Genomic DNA, 14,348 nt, shown 5'->3' with positions numbered 1-14,348 from the left:
GTCAAAAGAATAGGAGAGTTAAAAGCCATCAGCAAGAAGGTGGGCTTTAAGGGAGACAATGCAATGTGCTCCCTTCAGCTAGGCTTTCTCGTCAAAGACGAGAATCCTTATCGACCTTTGCCAAGTGCTTTTACCATCCAGAGCTATCTCACTTAAATTGGACGGGAAAAGGAGAAAGGCCTTTGTCCAGTGAGAGCTCTAAAAGATTTTCTATCTGCACGCATCCAAACACCTGAGAGAACAAGCAGACAGCCTCTGATGCTCAGTTTAAAAGCCCTCTTTACCTGTATCAAAGAATACCCTGGTCTTTTTTCGTTAAGGATTTGATAAGGGAAACTCTCCAGGATTGTAAATAAGAAGTTATCCCTATCCTTAAGGTAGAACCACACGAGGTTAGAGCTGTAGCAATTTTCTATGGCTTACAAACACAATAGGTCAATGAAGCCAATTTTGGAGCCTACTTTCTGGCAAAGTAAATCAATCTTCACAGAGTGCTTTCTCAAATATGTCCAGACCCAGTATGAGGATTGCTGTTCCCTGGGTCCGTACGTTACCTCTGGCTTCGTAGTTGGAGAAGGGTCTACTGCTTCTCCCCGATAACTTAATATATACCCTTGCCTTTTTTCTTGTATTTGTGTTCACAGGTTGTCTGTGAAGGTTATCGCAACCTTCCACAGACTGGGATGCAAGTCAAGTTACTTTTTTTTTTATTTATTATTTTTTAACTTTGGAGTAGGTGGTCAGATTCAGTATCCTTGGCTATGCCAGGTTTGCAAGGGTGGTGGTCTAGCCACGCTAGAGGTCGAGGACCTTGTGGCAGCCCCAAGAGACTTTTACAGCCCCCTGAGTGGATTGCTGAGTCTCTTAAGGAATGCATCAGTATCCTTGGCTATGCCAGGTTTGCAAGGGTGGTGGTCTAGCCACGCTAAGGTCGAGGACCTTGTGGCAGCCCCAAGAGATTTTTACAGCCCCCTGAGTTGATCGCTGTGTCTCTTAAGGAATGCAGGCGAAATGAGGCAGTATCATTGTGAAGCCAGCTTCCTTATCAGGTTAGAACCAGATTATTAGTACTACTAATTGTAGCTATTAATAATTATACGAATTCCCAATGGGATGAGGTTTTCGACCTACCTCCAATGGTGTCAATCAGCTATATATATGTAACTACAGTACCAGGGAAGTTACATATTTAAAAATGGTATTTTTATTATAAAATAAATGTTTAAATATACTTACCTGGTAGTTACATATATAAAAGGGCCCTCCCTCCTCCCCTCTGAAAACAGAGACATGGAATTTCTGAAGAATCTTGGGAATAGTTCTGATAACCTATGAGAGATGGCGCTCATGTATGACCACCTATTGTCATGGCGGCGATCGCCACGAATTTGAATTTTCTGTTGTGCCGCATCGAAACGCGAGATTTAAGCCATATATATGTAACTACCAGGTAAGTATATTTAATAATTTATTTTTAAACATAAAACTTACCCGCTGGTTATTTAAGAATGGCTAGCATTCCCGACGCCTCGGCAGAACTATTTAAAAACTCGTGGCTAACGCAGGGTTGTCAGGGTGTACACTAGCACCCTGGTGGACTACAGGTAGAACTACTCCCACTTCTTCAGATTTTTCCTGCCGGTCGTACTGGTCAGAACGTTGAAAATTCACTCGCTGTTTACATTCAATTGGACGGTTTATTTGGTGATATACTCTGTCTTTTTGTTTTTGTTGGCTTTCGCTTTGGTGTTTTCCTTTTCAAATATTCTTGAAATCTTTATTATTGTGAGGTTATTTAGTTATTTTGACCTTTGTTATTGTTTAATTTTCTCTTGTCACTTTTCAATATGGCTGACCCCTCCCCTTTATATAGGAAGTGTAGTAAAGGTTGTCAGACTCTACTTCCTAAAGGTTCTGTTTATCCGCACACAATTTGTGTTAAATGTAGAGGAAAATCGTGTGTTTATGGGGATCGGTGTGAAGAATGTTCTTCGTTAACGGAAAGTCAGTGGGTAGCTTGCGAGCGTTATACTCAGAAATTAGAGAAAGAAAGGATTAGACGTAGTTCGTCCCGTTCTGTGGATTTATCTAGGTCTGATGTAATTAATCCTATGTCTTCCCCCGTAGTGCTAGATCAAGAGCCGAAAGAACCTACGATGAGGGAGATGTTATCCGCTATTCAAGCTCTCGGTGTGAGGGTTGAATCTTTAGCAGCGGACAAAAAACAAATGATGTCAGAAATTAATTTACACAAAAGTGGTCGGACTAGTGATCGAACAAGTGTTAAAAGCCCGACGAATGTGTTTAGTGTAGTGGAGGGCGCGCCTGCGCGATCCTGTCGTTCGCCTAGCCCAAGACCTCTGTCAAGCTCCCGGAAGGGGAGAAGTTATGTCGAAGGGCGAAAGGGAACGTGAGGCTTCATCAGTCGCGTAGACGTTCCCTCGAGTGATCCTGATGGCGTAGCTCAGGGCGCTCACCCTCACTATAGAAAAAGTGAGGTTAGTGCTTTGTCTCCCTCTTCAGATGAGGAGTCACGTGATGATAAGTGGCGTAAAGAATCTAGACCGATTAAGAGGAAAGTTCAGTCAGTGGAACAGCCGCAGTAGTCATTGGGAAACACCCGAACGTTTTCGGTCCCTTGACGAGTGTTCTGCGAAGCGCTCGAATGTGGGTTCCGATGGGGATAGAGTAATGGATTTGGATGCGGAGTTAATTTCTGGTTCTGGTGTGACGATTCATGCTCCACCTCTTCCTTTGGACTGGGATTCTTCTCCCGAAAGGGGTAAAGGAATGGAGAGCGATAGAAAAGGCTGTACAATTATCTCCTCAAAACGATCCAAAGTGGATTTTGTTGTTGAACATGAAACAACAGCTCTCGTCGAAGATGCAGTCTTATTGACCGGTTGTTGGCAGTGAGGCTGGGCGTCAGTCTTTGGTGGTAGACCCGTTGTCGCACAGGCGGCCTATTGTCTCTGGGACTGATGTGATATCGCACAGGCGGTCTCACAGTTTCACTGTTCAGCGGAAGGTTGGAGTAGATTTGTCTCGGCAAAGCTCTTTCACAACAAATATCAAAGGAGCATTCAGCCGATATTCAGTCCAAGCGTGATAATGTTCGCCAAATGGCGGAGCGAGCCGCGAAGCGGCAGGATGGAAGCAGGCGCGGGGCGCAAGCGGAGCCTGAGCGGCAACATGGCGAGCCTCAGGAGTTAATTGTTGAAGGCGCTGAACGTCGCGAGCAGCGCCAGCGTGACGACCCACACCAGTCGAGCCATGAACGGGTAGGGCGCGTGAGCGCGACGCGCCAGGGCTCCTCGGAGCAGCAGTGCGAACATCGCGTGAACGCGCGCGCCAGGAGGCGGCAGAGCGGCGCCAGCCAGACTCATCCCATTATAGAATCAATCGTGACAGCAAACGCAAGTCAAGTGACTGTCAATTGGAAACGGATATGGAACAACGCAAGCGCGCCCATGTCGACACTGTTGCACCTGCACAGGAGGTTCAACGTTTGGGTCAAAACGCAGCCCCAGTCTCTGAATTAGAAGATCAGGATGAGGTTCTCTCATGAGGAACAGTTGGAGGATATCTCGGAAGGAGAGGAGGAGAAACCACCTCAACATGCGGTGGATTTCAAAAAGTTAATGCTAGTCTTCTCGGAATTATTTCCAGACAATTTTGCACCAGTTACTCCGCGATCTCCCCCTTCTGAGTTTATCTTGGGCAAGACAGTGAAGACTTCTTTTTATACAAGAATGGTGCTTTCCCGCTCTTCTAAGAGAGCATTGAAATTAATGGGAGCATGGATGGATACAAGAAAAGCTCTGGGCAAGACATGCTTTGCTTTTCCACCAGCTAAGTTAGCCTCTAAATCGAACGTTTGGTATGAGACGGGAGAGATTTTAGGTTTGGGAGCTCCAGCGTCTGCGCAGGGAGACTTCTCAAACCTGGTGGATTCTTCCCGTCGCATGGCCATGAGAAAGACTAAAGTGTGGTGGTCATTGTCGGAGTTTGACCACCTCTTAAAAGGATTGTTTAGAGCATTTGAGGTATTTAATTTACTGTCACTGGGAGCCTTGAGCAGAAAAGTGGCCGAGATGAAGGCCACACAAGTAGTCTTATCCAACTTATGTCTTGTATGGACAGAGCAGTCAGGGATGGTTCTAATGAGCTGGCCGCTTTGTTTACTGCAGGAGTTATAAAGAAAAGAGCTACTTTATGTTCTTTCCTCTCTGCGGGTGTCACTCCATGTCAGAGATCGGAGTTGCTTTTTGCGCCCATGTCTTCGGCTCTATTTCCGCAGGATTTAGTTAAGGAAGTGGCTGCAAATTTGACTCAGAAGGCTACTCAGGATTTGGTTACTAAAACAGCCAGTATGGTTTTGCCTACGTCCTTCTCTTCTCGTAGAACTAAGGAAGGGGCGTCATATTCTCATTCTGCTCAGCCCTTTTGGGGTAAATCTACAGGGAGAAGTACTTTCAAGCCAGAGGCAAGGAAGCAAAGGAAAAGAGGAGCCAAGCCCAGCTGGGGCAGGGTCTGACTGCTCTCCCCTTCAAGCAGTGGGAGCCAGGCTGAACAACTACTGGCAGGCCTGGGAGAAGAAGGGAGCGGATCCTTGGTCGGTACGTCTTCTAAAGGAAGGATACAAAATTCCGTTTGTATTAAAGCCTCCTTTAGTCACAGATCCGGTGGATCTTTCGCCCAAGTACAAGAGGGGACCGAAGAGGCAAGCCATGCACTTGTAAGTGTTGCTTCTACTCAAAAAGAGAGCGATAGAAAGGGTGCATGATTTGGAGTCTCCAGGGTTTTACAACTGCTTGTTCCTAGTTCCCAAGAGTTCAGGGGAATGGAGACCGGTTCTGGATGTGAGCACCCTCAACCGCTACGTCCAGAACTCGAAATTCACTATGGAGACTCAGAAGACTGTGCTGGCAGCAGTGAGGAAAGGAGACTGGATGGTATCATTGGACCTCCAGGACGCTTATTTTCATGTTCCGATACATCCAAGTTGCAGACGTTATCTGAGGTTCGTATGCAGGGGAAACGTCTTCCAGTTTCGAGCTTTATGTTTTGGCCTCTGCACAGCTCCTCTGATTTTTACAAAATTAATGATGAATGTGGCGAGCATGCTGCACTCGAGGGGCATCAGAGCCTCCCTGTACTTGGACGATTGGTTGATAAGAGCTCCCTGTTTGAAGGACCTTCAGTTGACCCTGGATTTGACAAAAGAATTGGGACTTCTAGTGAGTTCAAAGAAGTCACAGTTGACTCCATCCCAGAAGATCCTTTATTTTGGGGATGGAGATTCGGAGTCATGATTTTCAGGCTTTTCCGTCGCCTGCAAGAGTTCAGTCAGCCCTTCTAAGGCTGGGAGTCTTTATGGAGAAAAAAGTCACTACGGTAAGGGAATGGATGAGTCTTCTGGGAACCCTCTCGTCTCTAGAGAAGTTTGTATCTCTGGGAAGGTTGCACCTGCGCCCCTTTCAATTCCACCTCAATGCTCATTGGAAAAGGGGAGACAGTCTCGACAAGGAGAGTATTCCCGTTACGAATACGATCAAATCACATCTTCAATGGTGGAACAATGCTCACAAACTCAATGAGGGTCTCTCGTTGGAGCAGAGGAACCCAGACCTCGTGTTGTTCTCAGACGCCTCAAATTTGGGGTGGGGAGCAACATTGGGGAGAAGGGAGATCTCAGGGGGTTGGACAAAAGAACAGAAGGCTCTTCATATCAATCAGAAGGAGCTCTTAGCGGTGCACTTAGCCCTCAAAGGATTCGAGGGCCTGGTCCTGGACAATGTGGTACAGGTCAATTCGGACAATACCACGGCCCTAGCGTACATAGTGAAGCAGGGGGGGACCCACTCGGAATCTGTACGAGTTGGCGAAATCTCTAATCCTTTGGGCAAAGGACAGGAGGATTCTTTTATTGACTCGATTCATTCAAGGAGCCAGGAATATGAGTGCGGACAGGCTCAGCAGGAGGGACCAAGTTCTGTCCACAGAATGGATGCTACATCTGGAGGTTTGCAAGAAGTTGTGGCGATTATGGGGTTGCCCTCTCATAGATATCTTTGCAACCTCCAAAACAAAGAGACTGGGAACATATTGCTCTCCAGTACCGGATCCCGTGGCAGCTCACAGACGCGTTCCTGCTGGATTGGACGCACATGGATGTTTACACGTTTCCACCCTTCAAGATCCTATACAAAGTAGTGCAAAAGTTTGTATCTCACAAGGGGACCAGAATGACTCTAATTGCTCCTTTTTGGCCGTCGAGGGTCTGGTTCCCGGAGATACTGGAGTGGGTAGTGGACGTGCCGAGAAGCCTCCCGTTAAGAGCAAATCTTCTCAGACAACCCCATTTGGCAAGAAATCACCAAAACCTCCGAGCTCTACGTCTGACTGCCTTCAGACTATCGAAAGACTCGCAAGATCTAGAGTCTTTTCGAAGGAGGCAGCCAAGGCTATTGCAAGAGCAAGGAGGACCTCTACCATTAGAGTATATCAATCCAAATGGGAGGTATTCACAGAATGGTGTAGAGCTAACTCGGTTTCTTCGTCCAATACCTCTATAGCACAGATTGCCGACTTCCTTTTAGATCTGAGGAATAAGCGTAACTTCTCGGTCCCGACGATTAAAGGATACAGAAGTATGATGGCAACTGTTTTCAGACATAGAAATCTGGATCTTTCCAACAATAAAGATTTACAAGACCTACTTAGGTCTTTTGAAATGTCTAAGAGATGTCATCAGGTATCACCAGCTTGGAACTTGGATGTGGTACTTAGATTCCTTATGAGTGGCAGGTTCGAGCCTATGCACTCGGCTACTTTTAAAGATATGACTTTGAAGACCCTTTTCTTGGTGAGCTTGGCAACGGCCAAAAGAGACAGTGAGCTCCATGCTTTCAGCAAGAACATTGGATTCAGAAACGGAAAAGCAATATGTTCTTTGCAGCAGGGTTTTCTGGCCAAGAATGAACTTCCTTCTCGGCCGTGGCCCAAATCTTTTGAAATTACTAATCTTTATGACATAGTGGGCGATGAGATAGAGAAAGTGCTATGTCCTGTTAGAGCTTTAAGGATATATCTAGAGAGAACAGAGCTTGAGAGGCAACTCGGAGGCGCTCTGGTGTGCAGTCAAGAAGCCCTCTCAGCCTATGTCAAAAATGTTCTTTCCTTTTTTATAAGGCTTTTAATTAGAGAAGCTCATTCACAGTGTAATGAGGCAGATCTTAGGCTGCTCAAGGTGAAGGCTCACGAAGTAAGAGCAATGGCTACTTCAGTGGCTTTTAAACAGAATCGTTCTCTGCAAAGCATAATGGATGCGACTTTTTGGAGAAGTAAGTCTGTATTTGCATCCCATTACTTAAAACATGTTCAGACTCTTTACGAGGACTGCTACACTTTGGGTCCATTCGTGGCTGCGAATGCGGTAGTAGGTGAAGGATCTACCACTACGTTCCCCTAATCCCTAATACTGTACTCTTTTCTTTCTCTTGGAACTTTGTTGGTTTTTAAGGTTGTATGTGTAGACTGGTCGACAGTCTTCCGCAATCTATTGATTTGGTCAGGTGGTCATGTTGTTCCTTGAGAGCTCCCGGAACAAGGGTATTAGTTGAGGTCCTGTCATGTTATAGGTTATGGCACCGTTTGACAGCTCCTAGAGATCTTCAGCCCCCTGGGTGGACCGCTGGATCTTTTAAGGATAACAGACAGAATGAGGCAGAGAACCATTGCAGTCTGTTTCCTTATCAAGTACGAACCACTTATATTAGTTATGTGTAACTATTAAGTGAATTTTCAATCAAATTGCGGTCTCGGACCTGCCACCAAGGGTGTCAATCAGCCATTCTTATATAACCAGCGGGTAAGTTTTATGTTTAAAAATGATATTTTCATAATAAAATAAATTTTTGAACATACTTACCCGCTGGTTATATAAGTTATAATCCCACCCTCCTCCCCTCTAGAGACCAAGGGGCAAGAAAAATCTGAAGAAGTGGGAGTAGTTCTACCTGTAGTCCACCAGGGTGCTAGTGTACACCTGACATACCTGCGTTAGCCGCAAGTTTTTAAATAGTTCTGCCGAGGCGTCGGGAACGCTAGCCATTCTTATATAACCAGCGGGTAAGTATGTTAAAAAATTTATTTTATTATGAAAATATCATTTTTCAATATTAATCTTACCCGATAATCATGTAGCTGTCAACTCTGTTGCCGACAGAAATCTACGGTCGGGATACGCCAGCGATCGCTATACAGGTGGGGGTGAACACCACAGCGCCATCTGTGGTCAGGTACTCTAGTACTTCTTGTCAACACCACCTCAATTTTTCCTCTGTCGTACCTCCGGCTAGACCTACATGGATACGCTGTTGATTCTGGAGTTATTGCTCACGATTTGGTGATGTATTTGCTCTAGAGTTTAGCCTTCGCTATTCAGGAAGCTATATCATTAGCTTAGCAAGTTTTTGGAATTAATTTGATTTAATTTTTTATTTAATTTTGGTACGAAGAGAGTATGAACTCTCTTTCACTTTTAAATGGCCGACCCTTCCCTTAGACGGAAGTGTTGGTGTCGAAGAGAGTATAGACTCTCTTAATTTTGCTTAACAAAGTTATAGATTTATTTTATATCTCTCCGCCTTTTATAGGCCTCTTTGATTAACTTCTTTTTATTATAAACTTATTAAAATTAATTTTTATATTTGTTTATATTCGACCTTTCTTAATAGTAGGCGGTCTTTTCTTGGAAGTTAATTAACTTTGAGCCCGTCATTTCGTTTTACCTGTTAACATATTATGCTATTTTAATGTTTTTGAAAGAATTTCTTTGATAGTCTTGTACTGTTTTCAAAGTTGAACTAACGTTTTGTTTTGTCTCTGCAGTTGTTGACGTTCAGAACGTTCAACTTGCGCTCTATCGTTACGATAGAGAGAGAGTCTATCACGGTGTCATGTTGCAGTAAGAGTAAACCGATTCTAGCGTTTTGTTCATTCTTTCTTAGCTTAAATGGTTCTATTCTAATAAAGGAACTTTTTATTTGGGAAACCTTTCAGTTTTTTTCCTTTAACAATAATATGTTTTAACGATTTATATAATTGGGCTCTTCTCTCAGGTGCTAAGTCAAGAGAGAGAGAGAGAGAGATAGAGACGGAGGGAGAGAGAGGAGGATAAACGTTTCGTTCAAGCGGGTAACGTTGTTATCGTTTTTGCTCTTCTCCCTAGTCTCTTTAGGGGAAGAAGGTAAACTTTTCTAGAGTTTTATTCTTGTTCTCAGACTTTATGCGGTGAGAGATTTTAAACGTAGTTTATTTGATCTAGTGTTTAATCTCTTTTCCAGCCACTGAATTATTTATCTTTCATTATGTTTTTCTGTTACATTGTAATACTGTTTTCGCAATTACTAACTTTTAATGAAGGATAGAATTGCGTGTTTCAGGTACAAACCACTTAAAGTTTCGAGTTCAGTGAAATAAGTGCAAACAGAAAATCAAAAGTGATAAGTGATAAGCGCAAAGTGTTACAGTGTTGCGTTCGAGGGTTCGTCTGTTCGTGCCAGTTGTTCGCCTAGTCTGGGACCTCTTACAAGCTCCCAAGCCCAGGGGAGAAGTAATGTCGAAGGACTTATGGGTTCAGCAGGCCTTGATCGACGAACAGACGTTTCCCTCCGTGGTTTCGGGTGTAACCAACTCACGTAGCCGACGTGATCACCCCACCCACACAAAGACGAGAGAGCCCATTTATTCCTCGTCTGCGGAAGAGGTTTCTCGCAGAAACCATGGACCAAATCTTGCAGCTTTTAAGTGCAAGTCGGTCCCTTCCGCGCAAGTCCAACTCCTAGGTGGTGCCATTAGCACTGGGTCAGTTCGGACTTGCTGCAGTACGACAACTGCACACCTCCCAGAGAGGCAAGGTGGTATCGCAACAGACAGTAACTCCGTCTGTTGCCGCACCAGCTGTTTTAGACCCTCAGTTTCAACGGACAGTAGCTCCGTTTGTTGTTGTCTTTCTTAAACTCTAGTGGTCTATGCTGCTGACAATGCAGTCTCAGCTTGCGGTGTTGATGCAGGAGTTTCAGGCAGAGAAGGTTAACACACCTCCTCCTGCGAGCGCTCCTCCACCTCTACGCAGTCCAGCCTGCCAGACGTATGATGTTGAGGTTCCTCAAGCTACCTCCATGCGTGAGCTGCCGCATTGGGAGTTGCCAGATACCAGCTCTGTGCAGCAACCTCCACTTTCCTTGAGGCAGGAGCCTCTTGCCACGCGGCAACCTCCTCAACACTTGAGGCAGGAGCCTTATGCTTTGCAGCAACCTCCTCTACCCTTGACCATCCTCGAGGCAGCTACCTCTTGCGGTGCGACAACCTCCACCATCCTCGAGGCAGCAACCTCAACTCCACCTCTGCGCAGTCCACCCTGCCAGACGTATGATGTTGAGGTTCCTCAACCTACCTCCACGCGTGAGCTGCCGCATTGGGAGTTGCCAGATACCAGCGCTATGCAGCAACCTCTTGCGTTGCGGCAACCTCCACCATCCTTGAGGCAGCAACCTCAACTCTTGCGGCAGCCACCTCCACTCTTGAGGCAAGAACCTCAACTCTTGAATGGGCTCTCGTGGCATGGTTGGTTTCGACCTGGCCTTTCATTAGAAGGGGCTAGCGTTCGATCCCAAGTATGAGGTAGAAATTTATTTCTATTTGAACACGATGTTGTGTTGATATTTATCCATATTGACTCATTAGGGGTAATTTGTATGAATTACTACCAATTGTGTCACGTGGTGGCCCGGGGAAATCTGGTAAAACTCGCTGGTAAAGAGACTGATGTCTCACCAGGTAAATCCTCGGACAGCTAGATTAGTGTCAGGTTCAGATTTCTTTAAAAAATCCTCCTCTACCCATGAGGCAGCCTCATGCTTATGAGGAGCCTCATGCTATGCGGCATCCTCCTCAAACCATGAGGCAAAAGCCTCATGCTATGCGGCAACCGCCTCAACCCATGAGGCAGGAGCCTCATACTATGCGGCATCCTCCTCAACCCATGCGGCATAAGCCTCATCCCTTGCAGCTTGAGCCTCATCCCATGCAGCATGAGTCTCATACCTTGCAGCATGAGCCTCATCCCATGCAGCATGAGCCTCATCCCATGCAGCATAAGCCGCACGCCATGCAACATGCTCTGCTTACCTTACAGCATGCTCTACATACAGCATGCTCTGCATACCTTACCGCATGCTTCTCAGTCACACATCTTTGGTTGTTGCCAACTCACTAGACTGTCAAGCAGTTTCATAACGTTGCCTTCTAGTCTGCTGCTTTTGCACCAGTGAAACCCTCACTGAGAGAACTTAGCTTTTCTCGGATATGGTTCCTGTAGATGAGAAAGTGCTATTCTCCCTCCTTCTGATTTTCCCTTGAGGACTCTGTCATTTGGAGAGGAGCCTTTAGCTGCTTAGCCTCCTATGGACTTTTATTTAAGCATAGCATGCTTCCAGGGAGGGTAATGGTTCCACTTCAGTCGCTAACCCCGTCTGTTACCACACCTGCTCCCATAGACCTTGAGCTGTGTTGCAAGACATGCAGTCCAAGCTTAGTCCTTGTTAGAGGATTTTTTGTTTACGGAGTCAGTGTGTCACTGGGAAGACGTTCAACAACCAGCAGAAGTGTCTTGTTGTGACGCAGTGCGGCAACCTCAGCAACCCGATAAGGAGTTGTCTGTACGACCCAGACAGTCTAGACAGCTTCGGGTTGTCACTGTACTTCCTCGCTTCCCCATGGTTGACAGTTCACAGACTGTGCAGCAGTACCATGATCTTGTGTCCGGCTCCGTCAGACGACTAGCTTTTAAGAGCTCCCACAAGTCGTCGCTGTCTGGAGATTCTCAGATGGACTATGGATCTGACCAAGGAACTGGGCCTCCTGGTCAATTTTGAGGAGTCCCAGCTCGTCCCATCCCAGACCATTGTCTACCTGGGTATGGATCTTCAGAGTCGAGCTTTTCGGGCTTTTCCGTCGGCCCCAAAGATATACTAAGCCCTAGATTGCATCCAGAGCATGCTGAGAAGGAACCGATGCTCAGTCAGGTAGTGGATGAGTCTAACAGGGACACTTTCATCGCTGGCACTGTTCATCGAGTTAGGGAGACCCCACCTCCCCCCCTTCAGTATCATCTAGCGGCTCACTGGATAAAGGTCATGACGCTAGAGACGATCTCAGTTCCTGTTTCCGAAGAGAGGAGGTCTACTCTCACGTGGTGAAAGATCAGCTTTCTTCTCAAGGAAGTCTACCTTTGGCTGTTCAGAAACCCGACCGCCGTCTCTTCTCTGACGCATCAGACACGGGCTGGGGTGCGACTTTGGACGGACAGGAATGCTCGGGAACATGGAATCAGGAGCTAAGGACACTTCACATCTATTGCAAGGAGCTGTTGGCGGTTCATCTGACCTTGATAAACTTCAAGTCCCTCCAGCTTAACAAGGTGGTGGAGGTGGACTCTGACAACACCACAGCCTTGGCTTACATCTCCAAGCAGGGAGGGACTCATTCGTGGAAGTTGTTCTAGATCGCAAGGGACCTCCTCATCTGGTTAAAAGATCGAAAGCTCACGCTGGTAACGAGGTTCATTCAGGGCGATATGAATGTCATGGCAGATCGCCTTAGCCGGAAGGGTCAGGTCATCCCCACAGAGTGGACCCTTCACAAGAATGTTTGCAGCAGACTTTGGGCCCTGTGGGGTCAGCCAACCATAGATCTGTTCGCTACCTCGATAACCTAGAGGCTCCCGTTGTATTGTTCTCCGATTCCAGACCCAGCAGCAGTTCACGTGGATGCTTTTCTGCTGGATTGGTCCCATCTCGACCTGTATGCATTCCCGCCGTTCAAGATTGTCAACAGGGTACTTCAGAAGTTCGCCTCTCGCAAAGGGACACGGCTGACGTTGGTTGGCTCCGCTCTGGCCCGCGAGAGAATGGTTCATAGAGGTACTGCAATGGCTGGTCGACATTCCCAGGACTCTTCCTCTAAGAGTGGACCTTCTACGTCTACCTCACGTAAAGAAGGTACATCCAAACCTCCACGCTCTTCGTCTGACTGCCTTCAGACTTTCGAAAGACTCTCAAGAGCTAGGGGCTTTTCGAAGGAGGCAGCCAGAGCGATTGCCAGAGCAAGGAGGACATCCACTCTCAGAGTCTATCAGTCTAAAGGGGAAGTCTTCCGAAGCTGGTACAAGGCCAATGCAGTTTCCTCATCCAGTACCACTGTAACCCAGATTGCTGACTTCCTGTTACATCTAAGGAACGTAAGATCCCTTTCAGCTCCTACGATTAAGGGTTACAGAAGTATGTTGGCAGCGGTTTTCCGCCACAGAGGCTTGGATCTTTCCACCAACAAAGATCTACAGGACCTCCTTAGGTCTTTTAAGACCTCAAAGGAACGTCGGTTGTCCACTCCAGGCTGGAATCTAGACGTGGTCCTAAGGTTCCTTATGTCATCAAGATTTGAACCTCTCCAATCAGCCTCTTTTAAGGACCTCACATTAAAAACTCTTTTCCTCGTGTGCTTGACAACAGCTAAAAGAGTAAGTGAGATCCACGCCTTCAGCAGGAACATAGTTTTCACATCTGAAACGGCTACATGTTCCTTGCAGCTCGGTTTTTTGCTAAAACGAGCTTCCTTCACGTCCTTGGCCTAAGTCGTTCGAGATCCCAAGCCTGTCCAACTTGGTGGGGGACGAACTGGAGAGAGTACTTTGCCCAGTTAGAGCTCTTAGGTACTATCTAAAAAGGTCATAACCTTTACGAGGACAATCAGAAGCCTTATGGTGGGCTATCAAGAAGCCTTCTCTTCCAAGGTCTAAGAACTCAGTTTCTTACCTATTCAGGCTCCTGATTAGGGAAGCACATTCTCATCTGAAGGAAGAAGACCTTGCTTTGCTGAAGGTAAGGACACATGAAGTGAGAGCTGTGGCTACTTCAGTGGCCCTCAAACAGAACCGTTCTCTGCAGAGTGTTATGGATGCAACCTATTGGAGAAGCAAGTCAGTGTTCGCATCATTCTATCTCAAAGATGTCCAGTCTCTTTACGAGAACTGCTACACCCTGGGACCATTCGTAGCTACGAATGCAGTAGTAGGCGGGGGCTCAGCCACTACATTCCCATGATCCCATAACCTTTTTAACCTTTCTCTTGAATACTTTTTATGGGTTGTACGGTCGGCTAAGAAGCCTTCCACATCCTTGTTGATTTGGCGGGTGGTCAATTCTTTCTTGAGAAGCGCCGAGGTTAAAGGTTGTGATGAGGTCCTTTAGTATGGGTTGCAGCCCTTTATACTTCAGCACCTA

General features: G+C 46.4%; 1 protein-coding gene across 2 annotated transcripts in view; it reads left to right on the top strand.

Moving 5' to 3' along the window:
- Window positions 1–14,348, top strand: part of LOC137652318 (ATPase family AAA domain-containing protein 5-like) — a 334,913-nt gene that overhangs the window by 87,410 nt on the left and 233,155 nt on the right. The gene's annotated exons all lie outside the window — the stretch shown is intronic.

Source organism: Palaemon carinicauda, chromosome 13 (assembly GCF_036898095.1).
Source record: "Palaemon carinicauda isolate YSFRI2023 chromosome 13, ASM3689809v2, whole genome shotgun sequence".
NCBI lineage: Eukaryota > Metazoa > Arthropoda > Malacostraca > Decapoda > Palaemonidae > Palaemon > Palaemon carinicauda.
The sequence above is the reverse complement of the archived record's forward strand: the minus strand, read 5'-3'. Positions and strand labels throughout refer to the sequence as shown.